Source organism: Spermophilus citellus, assembly GCF_964194105.1.
Source record: "Spermophilus citellus genome assembly, chromosome: 8".
Classification (NCBI taxonomy): Eukaryota; Metazoa; Chordata; class Mammalia; order Rodentia; family Sciuridae; genus Spermophilus; species Spermophilus citellus.
This window is the reverse complement of record NC_138189.1, coordinates 118,064,645-118,083,001: the sequence shown is the minus strand read 5'-3', so window position 1 is coordinate 118,083,001 and position 18,357 is coordinate 118,064,645. Positions and strand designations below refer to the sequence as shown.

Here is an 18,357-nt window from a genome sequence, read left to right as displayed (position 1 = left end):
AAGGAGTGACCTTTTACATTTCTATTACTAAGAAAGCAAATGAAATGAGACCACATTATAGATATATAGATATACATTTTTTTCCTTAACTGATAAGACTTATAATCTAATTTTTGGTCTTATATTTTTCTGTACTTGAACTTTCTCAATATTATTTTTAATATAAGTTGCAACATGCAGTTCATTTTAAAAGTTAATTATGAAAATTCAATTATTTACAGAAAAATTACAAAAGGGAACCCAATATCTCTTTAGCAAACCACCCAGAGTTATAGAAAAATGTTATGTCCTGGGAATAAGAAACAAATATATTTCTTATTTTAAAAGTCAACACTTCAAAATATTATTGCGAACAAGCTTCTCCTTTACTTGTAGTAACTCCCTGCACAGTAAGTTTTTATCTAGACCTCATCAATATTTATCTTCGCACACTGGAGATAATCACCAGGTCTACCTTAAAAAGCCTGCCCATAACACACTAAAGAACTGGAATCATTTTCACCACCAAATTGTTTTCTGACAATATTCTGAATTCAGTTTGTATTTCAAACTCACTTTTGAATGCAACTGCCAGTGGCTACAAATGTAATAATAACTTAGACTTTTCACTTGTGCCTGCAAGTGACCAACGGGCAACTAAATGCAGGATAAAAAGTTTGGCATCTCTGCCTCCATTTTCTGTGTTCTTTGCTCTGAGTCAGTCACCTTAGATTCCAGTAATAACAAATCTGATCAATAAAATTCTTGTGATGAGTGGAAATGGCCCCTGGGCAACAGCCACTTTCTTATCTCAGACAAGTCCAGTCTGACCAATCCTGAGATAATGACTGATCTGACCATGGTTTGACCAAGATATTTTGATTATGGCTCCCCATGTCTGTATAATCCACAAGCTCATGCATTACCCCCAAAGACAGGGCTAGAAATGTTAGTCCCCTGTGTCTTCCAAGTGTAACTCTACTGATTAAAGTTTCTATCTGGCTTTCCACCATTACTCTTTCCATTGGTTGGTAGGGCCAGACTATTCTTTGTTGGGACCCCCCCATCTCCAGAGTATGGCCTCTGGCCTAGGACTCCAGAAATACAAAAATCAAGTCTTTGCATTTAGTAGTGTGCTGTTTTCTAACAAAATGTACATACAATACACACCCACCTTTCCTGCCACACAAATTTACTCACTGGCCAAATTGCAGTTTAGGTGACCAAGGGCTGTGGTCTCAAGACACATGTGGTCTCAAGACACATGCGCTCAAAGGCAGATCATTAACAATACAGTCCTTGACCTCTGTGTTGAGAGGAGTCACCTGGACCTTCCACACAGCTCCAACAAGCAGCTTCCTTCTGATCACGATGTCAATCATTTGTGTTGTGCAATTCCTAAAGAGCTTTTCCCAAACACCCTTTCCAGGCTGCCTCCTTCCTGAGTTTCCCTAACACCATCAGGGATCCCCATGAAAAACAGCACCCTTAAGAGTATGTGAATAGAAGATCTGAAGGGGACAATGAGATATTCAGCACCCCTCCCCCCCAAAAGGAGATATATTACAAGAATCTTCACTGAGCCTGTCATCTACTAAAAATATCCTATAGGTTCTTGGCTACTCGCTTTTTCAAACCAACTTGTGGACATCAAAAAACAGAGGCAGGGCTGGGAGTGTAGTTCAGTGATAGAGCACTTGCCTAGCATGTAGGAGGTCCTTGGTCCAATCCCCAGTACTGCAACACCACCACCATCATCCCCCCCCCCAAAAAAAAAAAAGGAAAAGAAAAAGAAAAAAGCATTAGGGCCGGATGCCTTCATGCCTTCCCCATAATAACTCTCAGGATAAATTACATAAAAGAATGAAGAATGAAACTGTTAGGGGATCCCCGCACAAGGCTAAAGGCAAACTCCCGGATCCTTTAACTTGTTCAGTATGATTTGTGCTTTCCTCCACCCCCACCTATGTTCTCTTAATAGCTGCAGCAACTCATTTGAACCACAAGCTTGGTTATACTGGACCTGGGTCCAATAGGACTGCAAATGCTCCTCGCTCAAGGTCTGTCTGCCCAGCACAAGGAAACATCCTATGAAAATGGATGCCAGTGAAAATTCCTAGACTCCACAGAGCCCATTCTTGCAACCCCTACTGGCTTTTTCCTTGTTCCAAGAGCCGGTCTGACCAGCACTCTGGGTCAGAGCTGTTTCTCCTTTCTGCCTCCAGCAGAGGCCCCAGTACAGCCTCCTGTGCATCAGCGCTCACTTGATTCGCTTTCGGTTTTACCGACAAGTCTCCGGCATCATGCCTACCTTCTCCCTTCCCTCCTGCGCTCTGGGGACACTGTCTGTGCGCACCCAGGTCACCGCCCACAGCCGCGGCAGAGCCCTTCGCGGGAGGACCCCACCGGGCCAGCGGCGCTGCTGGCGGGCACTCGCCCCAGGGGGCGCCTGGGCAAGCTCCTGGCTGCTGGCTCAGGGCTGCACACTGAGAGTAGAGCAGCGGGGAGGCGGCTTTACCACGGGCTGCAGGGTCAGGGAGCTGACGGAGGCCACTCCCTCGAGGGCTGGCTTCCTTTGGTCGGAGAGGTGGGGGAATCCGGAGGTTGCTTCGCCTGTCAGGATTCAATGAAGCGGGTCTGAGAGCCTGGGTCATGGAGAAGAATGTCGCAGAGCACACAGGGACAACGCAAAAACTCCCTGTTTTTACAGAGGGAAATGAAAAACTCACAAAAAATGGATACATGATTGCAACCGGGCGGGACAGCACAGCATGTGAAACTGATTTAATAGTCACATTTTTATTACATTTTACAGTGCGCATGCCTTCTCTTAAATTTCTTTAGTTGGCTTCATAAAAGTCCTAAATGTTATTATGCTAATTTTCTAGAAAACAGAATTTAAGCTCAGGAGAGTTAACAGTTAATGTTGCTAGCCAACATTCCAAGACACCAAGATCCCTTGTCATGAACCACAGAGGCAATAAATAATTCAGCCTCCAGCAAAGATGAAACTCTTATGCAAATCATCTGACTCCAAATGTAGGGGACTCTGAGCTGCCGCCTACATGGAGTAGCTGTCTACTGGAATATATAGAACTGAGCCCAAGTAAGGGCTTCTCACTTTCGAGACAGCCTATATTCTCCTTCGAATGGGTGCCTACCTTCCTAAGTAAACCTGTCTATGCCTTTGTGTGGTTCATGCTGAAATTCTTTTGTGACACACATGCCAAGAACTCCGCTGGCCCTGAGTTGAGGTCTGCCTCTCTTCTGGGAACCCCTCAGATCCCTTTCCAAGGACACCTCTTCTCTGTGACAGAACTGTCACTTAAAGACATCTGGGACAGTACAGAGCCTGGCAAAGGGCCAGGCCCTGATGACAGAGTTCTTGTTTGCTCATTAAATGTCGGCATTGTTTCTGACTGTGCAGCAGCTGGTGAGGCACACCCAAAGAAGCTGTTGCTTCACTCTGAGTGAAGCCAGGGAAGCCAACACAGATCCTGAGAATTTCAAAACCAAAAGTCAATATTGGGTCTTAAGCAAAATGGGAAAATATATTTTTTTTTTAAAAAATCAGTGGTTACAGTTCCTATATTTATATATAACTATGCCATATTTAGAAGTCAACAAATTTAAAATCCGAAGTGCATTCAAATTCACAATAATTGGAAGCATTCAAGTTAATCACTCAGTTGGGGTTGCAAGACTTTACTCCTCACCCTTTCAAGTCAGCCATGTCCCAACAATTGACTCTGGAATCACAAGAATCTGCATAAGGTATTGTACCTTCCCATGCTGTACCTGCATCCCACATTTGGTGGGAGTTGGGCGGGCAGCACACTCCCTGTGTTTAACAGGGGTCTCTTTCAGGTCTCAGGGCTTCACTTTATGTTCTGAATGTAACCTTCCTGCTGGGATACTAACAGCTTATATGTTAGCAGACTTTTTTTGTTTCTTCTACTCTCTCTTTCCTTCCCAAACTGCATACAAAACAAGATTTACATTCTTCCCATCCTAAGCTGAGTTATCTGCCCATTCTTTTACTGCCCACCTGAACAAAGAAACTCCAGACCTGAAACTGGGAAAACAGCTCTCTGAAGGAAAAGGTTAACATTAATTACATCTACTGATAGTATCTGTAAAACAGTCCTGTATTTCCCATTATAAAGCCTTCTGTTCCCCTTAGCATCTGGAATGGCAGCCTGTGTGACATGACTCCTTTGCCTTTCTCCTTTGCCAGCAAAGCAATAAAACTTGTTTTTTCCTTTTTCTCTAAACTTTTTCTCATTATTGAATCAGGACCAAGCTTTCAGTGTCACTTGGGGATATTATGAATTTCTCTCTTGAAGGAAAAGGTGACCCCTTGCTCATCTTCCTGGTCAGTACAAGTTCAATGAATGTGAATTCAGTACCTTGAACTCAAGTACTACATAGTTTGAGAAGTGGGGGGCCAATTAACTGTTGAAGAAGACTATTCTTGTCCTAACTTCTTTGGGTCCTAGGATGGATGATAGGTGAGGGAAGCTAACTAGGGGAAAAGAAAATCATTCTTACCTCTCCTGATACATTGCACACATTGTGTGCATTTATATATTTTTTACTTAATTATTTGCTTGTGACAAACCTGCTAAACTCATAAGTTGAGATGGCTATTTCCTGTTCATAAACTTTGTAAATTATCTATATATTTGAAAGGGGAAGTAGACTACATGAAAGAGAGATTTAATAATTAGCATATAATAAAAAAAATTATTGGTTCTTTTCAGTTATACACGACTGTAGAGTCCATTTTGTGGAATAAAAGGACCTCATTTTTGTGGGTGTACATGCTGGTGAGATTCCTTGTGGTGTATGCATATATATATGTACATAGGAAAATTATGTCAGATTCATTCCACTGTCTGTTTTTCTATCCCTACTACCTTCCTTTTATTCCCCTTTGTCTAATTTACTGCACTTCTATTCTTCCCTTCCCCCTTATTGTGAGTTATCTCCCACATAACAGTGAAAACATTCAACCTTTGGGTTTGGGATATTGGCTTATTTCACTTAGCACGATAGTCTCCAGTTCATCCATTTACAGGCAAGTATCATAAAGTCATTCTTCTTAATGACTGAGTAATAATTCATCGTGTATATAGACAACATTTTCTTTATCCATTCATCTGTTGAAGGGCAACTACTTTGGCTCCATAGCTTAGTTATTGTGAATTGTGCTGCTATAAACATTGATGTGGCTGTGTCACTGTAGTATCCTGATTTAAGTCCTTTGAGTACTTACCAAGGAGTGGGATAGATGGGTCAAATGGTCATTCCATCCCTAGTTTTTTGAGGAATCTTCATACTGCTTTCCAGAGTAATTGCACCAATTTGCAATCCCACCAACCATGTTTGAGTGTACACTTTTCCCCATATCCTCACCAACATTTATTGTTATGTATATTCTTGATAATTGCCATTTTGACTGGAGTGAAATGAAATCTCAGTGTTGTTTCAATTTGCACTTCTCTAATTGCTAGAGATATTGGACACAAAAATAATTCAGTACATGGTATAGTATGCGTTTTTTTGATTTCTGAATATTTTTTAGAATCACATAAATATTAATAATCTGCTGAGTTCTCAGCATGGTGGTCAAAAGAAATGTAAAACATATTTCATATCCTTGAAGCTTTTTATCAGGTAATTATAGGAATTTCACCATATTACACTATGATCATTAGATTCCAGCATAAGACCATACTTGATAAAGTGCTGAAATTTGTAGTAAATGTGTTGTAGCAGCCCAGTTATGGAAGAAGAAGCACCATTAGAGGACATTCATAAGTGTTTGGTGGTGCCTTGCACTATATGATTTTTAGTTCTTTTTGTTTATGCACCAGCAAATTCTGTGGTATAGCTAATTATCCCATCTTACAGGGAGAAAACTGAAGAGCATAATGTTGAAGCCACCTGCCAGGTGACGTGGGCAATAAGGAGCATGACCAAGAGTCAAACCCCGATTTCCTTTTACCTGTGCTGTTAGGGTTTGGATCTTAAATGTCTTCAAAAAGTTTGTGTGTTAAATGGTTGGTCCCTAACTTATAGAACTTGTCAACTATATATCACGTTTTCTTTATCCATGAATCAGTCGATGGACACTGGTTGGTTCCATATCTTGGCTACTGTAAATAATGCTACAATAGACATAAGAGAGCAGAGGTCTCTTTAATATTCTGATTTCATTTTCTTTGTATGAGCCAGTGATCTCATACTAGCTCATCCAAGAGTTCTATTTTTAGTGGTTTAGAGAACCTCCCTATAAAGTATAAGTATTTAAAGTATGAGCTAGTGCGGCAGATTTCTGTCTGGCTGAAAGCCCATCCTTCTCAAACGTATTTTTTTTGTATTAATACATGTGCATATTTACAGATTTTTTGTGTACATGAGTATGCATACCTTTAATAACTTGTATTTAAGAAACAATACTTTTTAATTATTGTAATTATTATAGAGACATGGGCCACCCTCTCAGGCTGTCTCAGGGTGGGTCTGGGATCTCTGCCTCTGGGAAGTCACTGTGGCAGAGCTGCCTTCTAAGCTCTGCAGAGCGCATTCTGTCAGGTCATCTAGATCCTTTCCTGAAGAACTGAGTCACCCAGAACACACGTTTGCTAATGTACAAGGGAGGAAATAGCTTTTCAGTGACCAAATTCTTTTCTACCTCTAGTGTACACTTTTTTTAATATGAGGCCCTATAAGATACAAAATTGGTAAAAATCAGGAAATTAAGAGGAAAGGAACTAAAAATCATGAAAGATATTTGTTACAGATTGAGAGTGATTATGCTTTCTTGTGCTGCTTTTTCTAGTTCCTGCACAGCATGATCATGCCCTTAATCCAATATTTTACTTCACCTGATGTCATTAATAAGAGGGTTTACTTAATCACTTCTCTATGCTCACCCCTGTTCATATCTGCATTACCTCATTTCTCCCTTGCTGCCCCTGACGCACGCGAGCAGCTGAACTTAAGGTCGCTGGCGTGAATTTCTAGGGACACCAAATAAAACACAGACACACACTCTACCTTTAAACAAGCTTCAGGACGGCTTCTCCACTCTTAGCCTCAGGCTCCCCAAATGGGAGAGCAAGAGAGTGTCATGAGAGGCTGGCCAGAGAGAGCCAGCACGTTCAGAAGTGGGCTTTTATTGGGGGGGGGGGAACCCTTGTTCTTAGAAAGTTCCATCCGAAAAAGGTCAAAAGGGACAGGGTTTACAAGGGACAGGTGAGTGTGATTCAACCTAAGGCCTGTCATCTACATCTGAAGACACACTCAATTTCCTGAACCAGGACAACCCCCAAGTTCCCAAATCGCTAAGAAATGTAGTGATAGTCAAAGCCTTTCGCTTCAGGATGGAAGGTGCAAGTCATTCGGAGTGGCTCCCCACAATCCCTCACAAAACACCTCTAAGATAGGAACTGGGCATTTTATATGGAAGAAAGAGGCACCAGGGGGGCGTGTTCACTTTTAGTTGCAATTTTCACTGTGCCTCTCAAATCATGCCGTCCCTGATTTCAGACAGTTACCAGGGAAGGTAGCCAGGGGAACTCAGGCTGATGGCACAGGCTTCCTGGACAGGCAGATCTGGTGTGGGTTCTGAACTCTGCCATCAAAAGCTTTGACACTAAATTGACCTCAGTTAGTTTCAGGTGCTTGCTCAAACATGGGACTAAAAATGGATGAGAATTCAGTAAGGAAATATTTATGAAATGGGATGAAAAGCATGTTTCTCGTCTTGATAAGATAAGGTATAATCTTACCAAGAAGGGATTGTGTTTGTAATTGCCACGGGTATGCTACTGACTTTATCTGTTCTCGTTTTTATTTGGTTTGTTTTTTGATTAGTTCCATTTATAAAAGTGAAAAGGATTCCAATGGGAGTAGTCACCGGGGAGTAATTAAAATTTAGAGTTGATCTGACTATCACCTAGATTGTCAAGAAACAGAGCAGAAAAAGTTTCCCAGATTGCTGGGCACAGGAAAAATACCTGACTGGAACTAGAAACCAGGGAAACTTTTAATTTTGAGTTTTCAGTGTTCAAGACCAACAGTAGCCTAGTAAGTATGGACAGGTGTGTCCCGAGGGCACACAACCTCCCATTTCTGGCAAATGTCTGTACATCCTCTTCTAGTGATAAGCCAAGAAACCCTTGCCTGCAGCTGAATAAATGAAGGTACTCAAAATCCAGGTCAGTAGCAAAGCAGGGATAAAAAGGCTTAGAGGGACAAAGTGATTTGGGGAAGAGAGTTAAAATCCTAGAATATTATGATTTGGGAAGAATCTAAATCTGTCCAATTTCCTTGCAATTCTAGGATCTTTCAGAAAAAGCACTGACATTTTCTAATCTCTAACCATCATAAGGATGATCACAGCTACATGCTCCATTACCAAGACCCTCAGCTATCAAACCTTGACTCCTTTCCCAGTGTATCCTTCACTCAGCTGACTCCCAAGGTATTGGAACTCAAGCACAGTAGTGACAGAACAAGAATGACGGATACCAAGGTACCATCAAACATGTACCAGGTCCACAATGACACCTACTATGTGCAAAGGTACTGTTCTAGGCTTTGGGGACACATCAGTGAACAAAACAAATACCTTGTCTTTATGGAACGTGTATTTCATTAAAAAATGAGCAAAATAAATAAAAACTATAACACTCTCTGTAAGAGGTTCTATTTTTAAAAAGGAAAGAAAAAAGGTACAAAAATTTAGAACAAGGCAACAAGGATTGGAGTTCACTTTGGATGTCATCTCAGCAACACCCAAATGTCATACATGTGGACTACCAGCACATTTATTTCCACAAAGAAGAAGGATATGTTCTCATAACATCTATATTTTGTCAGCACTTTGGGGGTTAAATTCCACTCTATTTTTTAGAGTGTTTTTCTAGTCCTTTTATTTAACAACTTTTGCTGAAAAATTACCACATTAAATCATGTCATAATTATTCCTAGAGGTGAATGCCAATTATTTTAATTTTTATTGAACTTTTGCTAAAGATTCCAGTGAGAATCAGAAGATGATAGTGACAAGAAAGCAACTGAAATTTTAGAATATGTCTATCTATATAGAATGTCTTGAGATTGTCTTTTGCTTCCTCCTCAGAATTTTAGATGACTTGACACACTAAGGCCACATCCTTCCATTTGAATTTTCCCTGAGGCTATCATGTCACCAGATTCTGCTTTCAATATGGATCACCTGAAATCACCTTAATGGGCTACTCTGTAGCACATTAAGATGAGAGAAAAGAGGTCTGACAAAGAAGAGGCATTTTTTAATTGCCATTGTCCCCACCTTTATTTGGTGTTTGTTAACTTTCCGTTGTCACATGACAAGAACAGTTCAGAGGTGGAAAGGGGTTTTTGTTGTTGTTTGTTTTGTGGGTTTCATTTTCTCACAGTTTCCAAAGATTCAGTCTCTGGTCAGCCAGCTCTATTGCTCTGGGCCTGAGGTGAGGCAGAACATCATGGAAGAAGAGTGTGGCAGAGGAAAGCAGTTCAGCTCATGGCAGTCAGAAAACAGCAAAATACACAGAGGAAGAAACTGGGAGAAGATGAGTCCTTCCAGGGTATGCCCCAAGAGACTCACCTCCTCCAACCTAGTCTCACATCTCAGTGGTACATTTTATTATCAATGGACCCATCCAGTTGATGGAAGTTATGTTTTGGATAAGGGTGACCACTGAAAACTCACGATTAGATTTTGAGAACTCTAACCTAATGAGAAGATTAATCCATTTGAGAGGTTATTTAAAAGACTACTGTATTGGGTGATAACTATATGCAGATAAGGTATGGTTGGAGGAGGTCAGATGTGGCAGGAGGAAGTAGATCACTGGCAGTGTGCCTTTGGGGTTTATATTTTGTCCCTGACACTCACTTTCTCAATATAATTTCTGTTTTCCCTGAGATGATCAGCTTTCTTCTATCACACCCTTCTGCCGAGAGTCTCTGCCTCACCTTGGGCCTGGAGCAATAGGGTCAACTGACCATAGACTGAGACTGCGGAAACTATGAGTGCAAATAAACCTTTCCTCCTCTAAGTGGTTCTTGTCAGATATTTTGGTCACAGTGATGAAAAACTGACTAACACAATGGATTAACCCACGGGTTAGAGTCCCATGATGCAATCATTGCCCCGAAGCCCCCACCCCTGAATCTTCCTGCATTGTGAAACATGATTTCAAACTGAACCTTTGGGGGACATTCCAATCCATATACTTCATTATTGCTGGAGCATGCATGGGTACTGGAAGCTCAGGTTCTAGGTGTGGCCACTCTTCCTATACCAGAGAAGACAGTGATGCCTAATAGCTGACTAGAGTCTTTTAAATGTGTAAAATAGTAGAGCTAGAGATTATCTTTCTATTTTGATAGGAAGATGGGACAATTTTCCTAATGTGACACCTATAAAATTGTATATTGGCAAGAAAAATTCTCAGCTCGATTATACGAAAGCACTATGATCTTTCGTGCTGTCGGTTTGAGTGCAAAACGTGGATGTTACTTATGTTAGACAATAGGCATGTATTGTATACCTTTGAAACCATTAGGCCTAGGGATGGGGTGAAGAAGTGATTAGAGGCAAACTGTTTATAGTAGGTGTTACCTATGGAATGAATGAATGAATGACCAGGAATGACTCAGTCATGTATTACAAAATTTATATCCTAATTCTCAACCAGATTATACACATTTGAGTGCATGGTTTATATTTTCTTAGGTTCTTCACATTGCTTTGTAAAATAACTTGTATCTAATAAAAGACTGAGACATGTTTATTCATTAACATTTCATTTAATAAATTGTATAGAAATTTGAGCAGTATAAATACTAGAAGAGTAGAAGGAAGTCTGAGGAGGAAGATTGTCCTTTGGGATGGGAAGCCTTGGGATGTCTGGTTCCTTTTACAGAACAAGATTCTATAAACATGAAGATATTGGCCATGATAAAAATGATTTGCCGTTAGCTTGAGGTGAGCCATGATTACCTTAAAATGAAGACAAAGACAAGATAGATATCTTTCTTTTTTTTTTATTGGTTGTTCACAACATTACAAAGCTCTTGACATATCATATTTCATACATTAGATTGAAGTGGGTTATGAACCCCCAATTTTACCCCAAATGCAGATTGCAGAATCACATCGGTTACACATCCACAATTTTACATAATGCCCTATTAGTAATTGTTGTATTCTGTTACCTTTCCTATCCCCTACTGATAGATATCTTTCCCTAGCTACATTCATGAGGTGTTATTACTGCTGTTGCTGCTGTGGTGGTGGTTTTATTTGTTTATTTTTTTTGTAATTCAAGTTATTGGTTAAATTCCCAGCAACAGGCAACAACAATTACAATCTGTAAAGCTGAACCTCTCCTTCACCACTTTTGAGTTCTTCCTTTCAAACTGTGAGATTATCTTTTGTCCTTATCCTGCACTCTGTGCTAAAAGAGATAAGAAATTCACAGAGTATATTCTTTCAGGAATTTCTAGATGACATAATCATTGTGGTAGGGTGGAATGCATCAAATTCCTTAATTCTATTTTAAAAGCATGTTAATGATAGTCCTTGCTTTCTTCCACATTATAGATCTTGATATTCCCCAAAAGAGTCTAGAAGTTTCTTTCTTTTACATCTACTTCTATTTACAACTTTTTTTCTAATTTGGAAGGTGAAACTTTTCTGGCAATAAATTGAAGAGGCATTAATAGTAAACTTTCAGTTAATCACAATAATCCTGAGATTAACTCAGTACTCCATATTTGGCTTTGGCATGACATATGAAAGTGGGAGATAAAAGTATTTATTGGGGATTTTGCTAATGATAGTTTCTTGAACTACTAGTAAAAAAATTAATTTGTTTTTCTTCATGTGTCAAGTTTTTGCAGGAAATGACACCCTGAAAATATGTTCAGTGAAAAGCAATAGCATACAATTTAAAATTTCCTGCAAATATCTCATGAAGAACAAAATTAAAGTTATGTACATCAAAATACACTTTGTAAGATAACAGAACTCATAAGTCAGTTATTCAGTCAAGATTGTAACAACTTTGACATGTCTATCTTGATTATAAGTGCTAGCACTTGAACATTCCTTTACCTTTCATCTGAATCAATTAAGATCATCTCAATCACATCTTTCCAAAGACTTCAGTATAAAAATGAACGTTCACTAGTGTTTCTTACTTCAGCAGTAATAGACAATCTTTTGCTAATTTTTGTTATACAGTTTAGCATGTGACAATGTGTCTGAGCTGTGCCATTTATAGATCTATGTCCATCCTCCTCACCATTCCACCATAGAAACGACCCTCAATAATTTCAGTAAATTATGATTTTGCTTTTCAGTTAGCTTTCTATGTGATCATTACTCTTTCTCTCACCACACTCCCAAACACTCATTTGGCCTTTGTGTTTGTATCAAGTCACTTTCAAATATTTTCTTCTTGCTGGGAATGGTGGTACATGCCTGTAATCCCAGTAGATCAAGAGACTGAGGCAGGAGGATCCCAAGTTCAAAGCCAGCCTCAGCTAAAGTGAGGTGCTAAGCAACTCAGTGAGACCCTGTCTCTAATTTAACACAAAATAGGGCTGGGGATGTTGCTCAGTGGGTGAGTGTCCTTGAGTTCAATCCTTGGTACCAACCCCACCACCACCACCCAATTTTTTTCTTCTTATTAGTTAAAAACATAGAAAGAAAATGTTACCCATGTGTGAAAGTAAACCTAAGGCTAAAAAAATTGACATATACTACATGGCAATAACAATAGTAGCAGAAATAATAACAGTAATGACAGTGGCTTACACTTCAGAAGCTAGTCAGAAGCTAGGCCTAGTTCCAAGTGTTTTTCATATACAAAGAATTATTTAATCTTTATACTAATCCTCTTAACCACTCTGCCCCAGCCTTTATGTGCATGTGCATTTCAGAAAGAGTTCTCACTTAAAATAAAAATCCCTAGCAACTAGTGAATATAAGCAATGTTTGGAACACACTGAAATTCTATATCAATTTTGGACATTGTTAATATCTCTAATCTATCTGGTAAATGTGCAATGTTTCCTTCATTATCACAGAGTAAAATCCATTAATTGTTTGCCTTAATGAGTTTGGGGAGTTAAAAAGAGATATTTATAAGTTTACAACATTCTCATTCATTAAATTTATGGTTTTTACCTTTCACCTTTAATGCAAATTAAGAGTTCCTTTGTAGAAGTACCTTTGTATAATGTCCATAGGTGCTTTTCTCCATAAATTGAGGCAGTTTTGCCAATATTCTCTAACAAATAAGTCATTTTTCCTTACTAAGTCATAGTGTCACCAATATATTTAATGTCCATGTGTCTGGTTCTGAACTCTTTGTCCTTTTACATAGATCTGTGATTCTTTTCACACAATTTTTATTACTATGTCTTAAGTAACATGCATCCACTTGCAGTAAAGAGATGCTTATCTTTGTTTTCTTTTTGTTTTCCCAAATCTACTAAGGTACTGTTGTAAGCCTTTGTTTATAAATATTAGAATAAGTTATATATTATAATATATAATATATATGGGGGGAAAGAATGAGACAAAGTGTACTAAAATTTATGAGAATTGTATAAATTTCAGGAGAACTGACATCTTTAAAACATCAGAAAGATAGTCTCCATTTTCTCAGATCTTGTTTTATATCCTTCAATGTTTCTTAAAATCTCTTAAAGATCTTATGCATTCATAAATATCAATAGTCTTATGGCCACTATGATTTATTTCACTATTATTATATGATTTGCTAACTATGATGAATATAATCTTGTCTTCTTTTGTACTTTTAATTAGATATTGCTATTATAATGTAAAATTACTTTTTTATAAATAAATCTCACACTCAGCACATTTTCAGAACCTCTCTAGTAGCTCTGAATTTGTGTTGATTCTTTAACATCTCCTTGGTAAATAAGAACAGCATTGCACAGGTGAACAGCACAGGAGACATTCTTGTTTCTGTCTTAATGAGAGAGTGCTTTGATTCACATTCCCTAGAAAGAAGAGCCAAGAGAAGAGCTTGATTCAGGTAGTTTATTAAAAAACTGGGGAAGGTAAGCTGGTGAGGTAGGAAAAGAGGAAACTCCCATGTACAGGTGTGCTGCTAAAGCTTTCACTGTAGGCCAAAGGGGCTGGCTGGATATCTCCTCTATCAGCAGGAAGGAATGCCTGTTGTAATTCTGTTTGAAAAACTTGAGGTTGGGGCATTTCTCCCTGGTTTGATCCCCATTGGTTCTGGATGCTCCTGGGTTTTATCCCTGGAATTTCCAGCTACACTTGCACAGGAACTGAGCATTTGTTAGATTTAGAGAAGAGTGGAGAGGGGTGTGGTGCAGGCTCAAGGAGGGATGCTGTGAGAATGATCTTAGCCCACATGGAACTGGCCACCACAGCTGCAACCAAAGGGGGAGGAGCACAGAGCAGATGTGGCGGGACCAGCAGCACCCACTTCAGCCCACCCCTCACATACTGTGCAGATCCACTTATGCCCACCTTAGGTTCACTCTGAACTTCTGAGGGAGAGGCCAATTGTAATCTCTAGAAACACAACACAGGAGGTTAAATGGAACTAGTTGGGCCCCATTGTTAATCCTGGTCACAGAGTGGGATACTATTTTGACTTCTCTCCTTTATCATTCTTCCTAGAATTTCCTCATTCCTTGCCAGTACTTCAGCTCTACTAAGACGCTTGCCTGGTACAGTGATTCATGCCTTCATTTTTGAGGGTGTGGAGCCTTGGCTGTCATGTCCTTACCAGGATGTGGAGCTTGGAAATACTGGATCACCTCTGTGTCCCCTTTATCCACTATCCAGAAATAACCTGAGCCTTCTGGGTGACAGCGATGACCAATATTATACTGTGGATCTTTGTTGCTGTTCCAGCAGAGGGAAAATCCTAGTGAGTAAGGGGCAGAGACTGACAGATTCCTTAGGCCCTTCCTATATTCCCAGGCACCTGTGTCCCTTTTGCATAGGAAAGGAAAAAATTAAGAATGTGGAAAAAAAAAGCCCACCACATGGTAGAAAATCTTTGTCAGCTTCGCCTGATAGGGGATTAATGAATAACAGCATGATTCTTTATTTAGAAGGCCCCAAAAACTCCACCAGAAAGTTTCTAGAACTCATAAATGAATTCAGTAAAGCAGAAGGATATAAAATTAATACCCATAAATCAGTTGCATTCCTATACAGCAATGATGAATCACCTGAAAGAGAAATTAGGAAAACTATCCCATTCACAACAGCCTCAAAAAAAAAGATACATGGGTGCCGCAGTCTGGCTGGGCACAAATCACGAGCCACTGAAGCAGGAACAAACTTTATTTTTGAACTGCAAGAAAACACTTCACACACGCTCCCGGGGAATTCTCCCAAACGCCTCTGGCTCGTCCAGGAACCACCAGCCGGAAATATCTCTCTCGGAAATCCCTCCTCCTGCACTCCCCAACCAATGGGAACTCTCGAGGAATCCCCAAAGTATCCGGAGAACTCAAAAGTAGCAGCCAAGGTGGATAGTAATGCCTCGCCTGTCAACCAATACTGTTGGCAAAATGCCAGGGGCCATTCAGATTCGGCCCAGGCTCTCAGCACATGGGAATCAATCTAACAAAAGAGGTGAAAGAGCTCTACAATGAAAACCACAGAACACTAAAGAAAGAAATTGAAGAAGACCTTAGAAGATGGAAAGATCTCCCATGTTCTTGTATAGGCAGAATTAACATTGTCAAAATGGCCATACTACCAAAAGTGCTATACAGATTTAATAAAATACCAATTAAAATCTCAATGATATTCTTCAGATTAAATAGAAAAAAACAGTTGTGAAATTTATTTGGAAAAATAAAAAGCCCAGAATATGTAAAGTTATTCTTAGTAGGAAAAGTGAAACAGGAGGCAACACAATACGAGATCTTAAATCATACTACAGAGCTGTAATAACAAAAACAGCATGGTATTGGCACAAAAACAGACATGAAGACCAATGATACAGAATAGAAGACACATGAATACAGTAATCTCATATTAGACAGAGGCACCATAAACATACATTGTAGAAAAGAGAGCCTCTTCAACAAATGGTGCTGGGAAAACTTGAAATCCATATTTACTAAAAGGAAATTAAACCCATATCTTTCATCCTGCACAAAACTCAACTCAAAGTGGATCAAGGACCTATGAATTAGAACAGAGACCTTGCACCTAGAAAGAAAAAATCTGCAAAAATCTCCACCATGTCAGCTTATGAACTGAATTCCTCAAGAAGACATCTCAAATGTAAGAAGTAAAATCAAATACCCATAAATGGGTTGGCATCAAAGTAAAAAGCTTATTCATAGCTATGAAGAGAGAGCCTTCAGAATGGGGGAAAATCTTTGTCACCTGCATCTCATATAGCTCATTAATTTCCAGGATATATTAACAACTCAAAAAGCTTGACACCCAAAAAACAAATAACTCAATCAATAAATGGGTAAGAAACTGAAGAGACATTTCACAGATGAAGAAATACAATCCATCAACAAACATATGAAAAAATGTTCAACATCACTAGCAGTTAGAGAAACGCAAACTAAAACTAGACTGAAATTTCATCTCACTCCATTCAGAATGGCAATCATCAAGAATTCAAGTAATAATAAATGTTGGTGAGGATGTGGGGGAAAAAGGTTCACTTACACATTGCAGGTGGGACTGAAAATTGGAGCAACCACCCTGGAAATCAGTATGGAGATTCCTCAGAAAACTTGAAATGGAACCACCATTTGAGTCAATTATCCCACTCCTCAACATATACCCAAAGACTTAAAATTGTTACACTATAATGATATAGCCACATCAAGATTTATAGCAGCACAATTTATAATACCTAAGTTATGGAACCAAACGTGGTGACTTTTAACAGATGAATGGATAAAGGAAATGTGGTACATATACACAATGGAATATTACTTAGCCATAAAAACATAAAGCTATGGCATTTTTCATAACCTGCAAGAATTTGGGCATGGCTTTGGGGTATATATTTGTATATGGCAAGCGGACACCTTGCTGTCTGCTTCCTGATCATGGTGTGATCTCTGCCACACTCTCCCGCCATGATTTTCTGGTGAACCTCAAGCCCAGAGGAATGGAACCAGCCTTCTATGGACTAAGACCTCTGAAACCATGAGCCCCTGAATAAACCTTTTCTCCTCTACAATTATGCTGGTCAGGTCCTTTAGTCATGACAGCAGAAAAGCTGACTATAACAAGTTTAAAGATAAAAATATAGGGCTGGGGATGTGGCTCAAGTGGTAGCGCACTTGCCTGGCATGCGCGGGGGGCTGGGTTCGATCCTCAGCACCTCATAAAAATAAAATAAAGATGTTGTATCCACCAAAAACTGGAAAATAAATATTTTTTTAAAATTCTCTCTCTCTCTCTCTCTCTCAAAAAAAAGATAAAAATATATATCTATGTCCCCAGAGTGATGTAGCAATATGATGTAGCAAGGCACCCACAGACTGCTATGTGGCATTCCAAGGCAACCACAGTCACATGGTGCTGTTCTCCAGTGATCCACCAGCTCTCTTAATTCCTGCAAGTATTTGCTTTTACAAAGGGGGATAGCTGTAATGTGCACCCCTGAATTTGATCTCAGAACAATACAAGAACATTAGTTGGAAAGTGGTAAGATCTGAAGAGAGTATGTTGTTTGATCAACAGTAATGTCCCAGTGTTAATTTCTTGGCTTAGAACAATGTAGCTTGGTACATAAAACATTAACACTCTGGGAATCTGGGTAAAGTGCACATGGGAACTTCCACCATATCCATGCAATTTTTCTACAAATCTAAAATTATTTAAAGGTTAAGGGTTTATTAAGAAGTGGGAGGGAGACTTAAGTATGTAACTGCACACTAGGACTCCCACCTGAACTCCAGTGATGTTCTGATAGCACCAGCAGAAATGAATACACAGTGAAATCTCAAAAAGAAGCCTAGGAAGAAGTAGCAACTGGGAGAGGGGCATGTGGGGCTCCCACGTGTTGGTTGTGTTCTACTTCTTGACCTGGTCTGGAGGTGGCACATGTGTGTTCATTGTATGGTAATTGACTGAACTCTTTTTTTTTGTTTAATTATCCTTCAGTATAAGACAGGTTTTAACATACTTCCATTTTACTGGTAAACATTCCCCTGTTACTGATGAAGATTCGAGTGAAGAGAGTATATGGAAACAGATGGGGTCTAGAGGTAGGTGGGGGATCCTGTGCAGGAACAGATGTGACAGTTAATAAAACATAAGTGTAACAT

At 39.4% G+C, this 18,357-nt stretch overlaps 1 protein-coding gene across 3 annotated transcripts in view; it reads right to left on the bottom strand.

The window, feature by feature from the left end:
• Window positions 1-2,519, bottom strand: part of LOC308654351 (broad substrate specificity ATP-binding cassette transporter ABCG2-like) — a 58,227-nt gene extending 55,708 nt beyond the window's left edge. For 2 of the 3 annotated variants that reach the window (XM_081303611.1, XM_081303610.1), the window contains exon 1: window positions 2,291-2,519. The gene's annotated coding sequence lies outside the window, so the exon portion shown is untranslated. Of the gene's footprint in view, window positions 1-1,179; window positions 1,201-2,290 lie in introns of those variants that run through there. The other variant, XM_081303613.1, reaches the window with a different exon arrangement.
• Between the last annotated feature and the right edge of the window lie 15,838 nt (window positions 2,520-18,357).